We start from the raw sequence: 5,253 nt of genomic DNA on the forward strand, positions 1-5,253 counted from the left end.
ACATCACAGCAGCTTAGGAGCCAGAATACCATATTCAATAATGTGATAATATGTTGAACTATAAACCTATAGTTCAGATTTATAATTCGTCTGTATAAACCTCCCTCTCTGGGTGATACAGAAATGTGAGAAAGAAGGAAAGGAAGGAAGGAAGGAAGGAAGGAAGGAAGGAAGGAAGGAAGGAAGGAAGGAAGGAAGGAAGGAAGGAAGAAAGAAAGAAAGAAAGAAAGAAAGAAAGAAAGAAAGAAAGAAAGAAAGAAAGAAAGAAAGGAAGGAAGGAAGGAAGGAAGGAAGGAAGAAAGAAAAAGAAAAAGAAAAAGAAAAAGAAAAAGAAAATAGAGAAGGGAGAACCACAAAGCAAAAATCCTCTATTACCTCACCCAAGTATGTTTCTACTCCTAAAACATTTGTTGTCTTTCCATATTCCAGTGAAGAAGAGCCAACGCTATCATTATGTGCAAGGCAGCAGGTATCACAGTGATACCTTCGGGACTATTGCTTTCCATCCATGACAAAACTATGTTTGTTATGCAACTCTTTTTGTTAAACTAGCCTCGGGCATTCAGATCTGGAGGGATATCTCAATAGAAAATCTCCATTTCCAGACAAGCAGTCTTAAGTTCATGGCTACAAAGTACACGGGAAACAATGTTCCCCGGTTGGTTGGGTGAGGTTCTCAGGGGATGGAATGGGGAGTGGTGTGATCAGAAAGTACAGATAGTTCTTAACTTACAACAGTTCATTTAGTGACCATTCGAAGTTACAATGGAACTGAAAAAAAGTGAGTTATGACTGTTTTTCACATTTACAAACACTGCAACATCCCTGTGGTCACGTGACTGAAATTCAGACGCTTGACAACTGACTCATATTTATGATGGTTGCAATATCCAAGGGTCATGTGACCACTTTCGGTAACTTTCTGTCAAGAAAAGTCAATGGGGAAGCAAGATTCGCTTAACAATCATGTTACTAACAACTTCACTTAACAAGTTTGACAAGAAAGGTCTTAAAATGGGGCAAAATTCACTTAACAAATGTCTCACTTAGCAACAGAAATTTTAGGTTCAATTGTGCTCGTAAGTCGAGGACTACCTGTATTCCCTGTAATGAAACATGACCCTAATCAATGACCACAAGAAGGAGGAAATAGTATATAATATACTATAGAAAGAAGTGGAGAATGAGGTTTGGGGGAGGGAAAGAAGACCAGGGTCTGCAAAGCTAAATTTACCATGTTATTAGCATAAATAATGTAATTGTTTGGCTGAAGTTCAATCCATTTAAAAAGATGGGACACTAGTCATGAGGCACTAGGAGTCTGGGGTTTAGATCAGTGGTGGGTTGCCCTCAGTTCGGACTGGTTCACAAGAACTGGTAGTAAAACCGGCGGGAGGCTCGCCCACTGATCCGGATGTCATCATAGGTGATCTGTGCATGCGCAGAAGAGCGCACGTGGGCGCGATGCAAAGCGGTAATAAAGGTAAGTAGAACCCACCCCTGGTTTAGATGGTTGGGCTAAAATATGGCCTCTTGTGAAGGATTTTACTTTCCAGAACAGTGGGTGGGTTTTTTTCCCCATACGTCAAGACCTTCCTCAGTATTGAAACTAAGCTCTTTTCTCATCTATTTATTTTCAGAGACTGCCTATGCACTTTGTCAAGGCCTTTTTCTCCCAAATAATACTTTATTTTCAAGCTGTAACTGTCCTGCTATGTCCAAACAGTAACCTTAACAAAATATCATCCATCATCCTGTGAATTATATCCAGCGCTTCACACTTTGCATAAGTCAGGGGATTTTATAAAGCCATCTGGAAACCGAAACATATTTGCCTTGAGGAAAAAATGTATACCTGCAATTGCTCGATATCTCACAGTGCGATTCCTCACGTAAAAGAGAATATAGGTGCTGTCAAATGAGGGAAAAATGCAGTAAGTCACAAAGGCTGATCATTAATCCGTTCTTATTTGAAACTACCCAATTACATCTTCAGGGCCAGGTGAATTGTGTTCGTAGTACTGAGGAATTAGCTGATGTTCTTGCTATATTATCTTAGAGAAATCCTGTACAAATAATCCATGACTTACAACAGTACGTTTAATGACCGTTTGAAGTTACAACAGCACTTTAAAAAGTGACTTATGACTGTTTCTCATACTTATGACCATTGACACTGAAAACTGATAAGATTAATGTTTCCAAGATTATTTGATTTGTAAAATGAACCTTTTTTTTTATAAGCCTTGATTTATAAACTTCTTGAAAGAAGGGAATATTGACCAGATGACAGGACAGATTATATACATGCAAATGTTGCAAAGCTAACTCATACTTTCCTTGGATAACTTCCTCAGTAGAGAGTGGGAATGCTTTTAAGATCAAATATAACATCTCCAGGAAAACATTTAACTGACTATCCTCATGACCAGTGGTGGGTTCCTCCCAGTTCGGCCCGGTTCAGCCGAGCCAGTAGCGGTGACGATATGAAGTCACCAAACCGATTCTCTTTGTCTGGGAGCTGGGCTCTCCCGCCCGCCCCCACGTTATTCTTACCTATTATTTCATCTTTTTTAGCCCAGCTGATAGGTGCCGTAGAGTGCTGGGCAGATTCGCAACGCGCTTGTGATCACGGCGATCGCACGCAAATCACGTGCATGAAGAGAACCGGTAGTAAAGTCGGTTAGAACCCACTACTGCCCATGACATACTGATCAGCAAACTAATTGAGTGTAAGCAGGATGGCATGGCATTAAGTGGAGACATAGCTGGCATTAAAATCATGTTCAGAAAATTATCAGATCTGAGAGAGGATACCACAAAGATCAGTCCTGGGTCTTCTAGTCTTTTTTGTTTTTGTTAATGAAATGGATGAAAAGGTGAAGGCAGTGTTTCTCTCATTTGCAGGTAACACAAAGCTTCGATAGGACAGCTAATATTCTAAAATACCAAGAGCCTTGGTAGTACAGTGGTCTAAGGCACCCTGTTATTAAGCTGGTTATTAAGACCAGATGCCTGCAATTACTGCAGGTTCGAATCTCACCAAGGCTCAAGGTTGACTCAGCCTTCCATCCTTTCTAAGGTAGGTAAATTGAGGACCCAGTTGTGGGGGCAATAAGCTGACTTTGTATAAATATACAAAAGAATGAAGGCTATTGCTTAGCCCATTGTAAGCCGCCCTGAGTCTCCGGAGAAGGGCGGCATATAAATCAAATTAAATATATATATATATGGAAATATCATTCAAAACTGTCTTGATAGGTTAAATTAACAGAGGCAAGTGGAAATTTCTTCATATAGGAAACAAAGGTAAAGATATAAATGGGAGTATTCCTGGGTTGATGATTGTATTTGTGAAAAAGATAATGGAAGATATAATACAGTAATTATTATATAGTTAATGAGACCAGCAATGTGTTGCAGCTACATCTGCCTGAGGTAAGTTAATTAAGATTCTTGACTAAACAGAGCTTTTTAGTCTTCATAGATTAAATTGCCTCTTTCAATTTACTGACTGTATGTTGTTGTTCGTTTATTAGACCACAATTACTTTGCAGTTTCATTAAGCTGGATGATAAAAGATTTTCAGATGGCTGAACAGATATGAAGACTCAGGAAAAAAAGCAATTACCTTGTTCACCGAGCCCTGGTGACAATTTTGAAAAGGACGATCGATTCTTCCTAGAATTTTAAATTTTTGAAGATTCTCAAGTTAACATTCTCTTTCTTAGTATTTCCAAAGTAAATCACGCAGATACTCAAAATGCTGCAAAGATATTTGAAAAAACGGTATTTTTGATTCCACTCTCAATTTTGAATAGTCAATTAGCTTTCCCTCATTGTTTGAACATATTTCTTCTTTGCTCTGCTCCAACTTTCCTAAACATAGCTTCAGTCCAATCTTGCTTTGCTCTATATCCCTTCAAGGCTAGGGACACACAGAATAATGGGTGGGGGCATTGAGGACATGGGGAGGAAATATTCAATAACAGGGAGTGTCCTTGGTTCACTGGAATTCTAACTCATTCTTATTTAATGTCTTATTTCCCGTTCAACGATTTATGGCATCTTCGAAAGTTATTATATTTTGTTGTACCAAAAATAATAATAAGCACAAGTTTTCTCTTATTTCAGCTATCAACTAGTGGTGGGGTTCTACCGGTTCCCCCAGTTCAGGCGAACCAGTAGTGGTGGTAGTGGGAGACTCCGCCCACCCAGCCGGACGTCATCACGGACGCTCTGCGCATGTGCAGAAGATTCTGCGCATGCACAGAAGCGCCACGCATGCTCCCAATTCCGAACCGATAGCAACGATAAGTGGAACCCACTACTGCTATCAACCAATGATATGAAAAGTCCAAGACATTCCTTTGGGGCCTGCTGAGATTTTTTCTTAATTTTTCCAAGGCCCTTGTCTCTTTGCCTTCAAACAGTGGGTTCAAGACTGGCACATTTGGACCTGAATAAGAAAGGAACAGCCAATTTTCTGACAAATATTTGTCCAAAATTATTTCACTTTTGAAAATTTAACATATAGATTGTTATTTTGCTCAAAATAACAGTTTGGCCTCAAATCATGGCATTATCAATTCTTTGGAGGAATTTAGCAATCTGCTATTTTGAAATTCCTTCAAAATCATTTTGCATGCACACACTCCTCCCAGACTAGCTGTTCTAGACACACATCACATCTGTTTCTATTTGTTTCTTATCTCCAAAGAATACCTTCTTTTTGATAGAGGGTGATGCTGTCATGCCAAACATTTTCCCTCAGATATGTATATCTGAATACCAGGGCGGTCATCTTTGATGCCCAGACAACATCCCTCTTGAAAGGGAAACACACTGATAGCAGTTCATGTCACAATTCACTTGGCTTGTCTACAAGATTTGATTGTCCATATTTCTTATCACGCTGTTAGCGTTCATACTTGACGGTCTATTTTTCCTTCACGCTAAAGCACTAGCTATGCACGCATGGATCTAAAAATATATAGTCTTGAGAGCAAGAGAAAGCTATTCAAACTAATGCAATCAGGGCCAACATTGGAAAAACAGTGATCAAAAGTTTCAGATTGTGCAAAGAAGCAGAAGAAACAGTAAATCATATACTCAGCTCATGCAAGAAGACCGCACAAGCCACAACATAACACAGTTGTCAAAATGATTCATTGGAACATCTGTAAAAATTATCATGTGCCAGTAATGAAATATTGGTGGGAATATGGAGTTGGAAAAGTAGTTAAAAATAAG

This window comes from Pituophis catenifer, unplaced genomic scaffold, assembly GCF_029215685.1.
Source record: "Pituophis catenifer annectens isolate HBS135680 unplaced genomic scaffold, rPitCat1.0.hap2 SCAF_3, whole genome shotgun sequence".
Taxonomy (NCBI): domain Eukaryota; kingdom Metazoa; phylum Chordata; class Lepidosauria; order Squamata; family Colubridae; genus Pituophis; species Pituophis catenifer.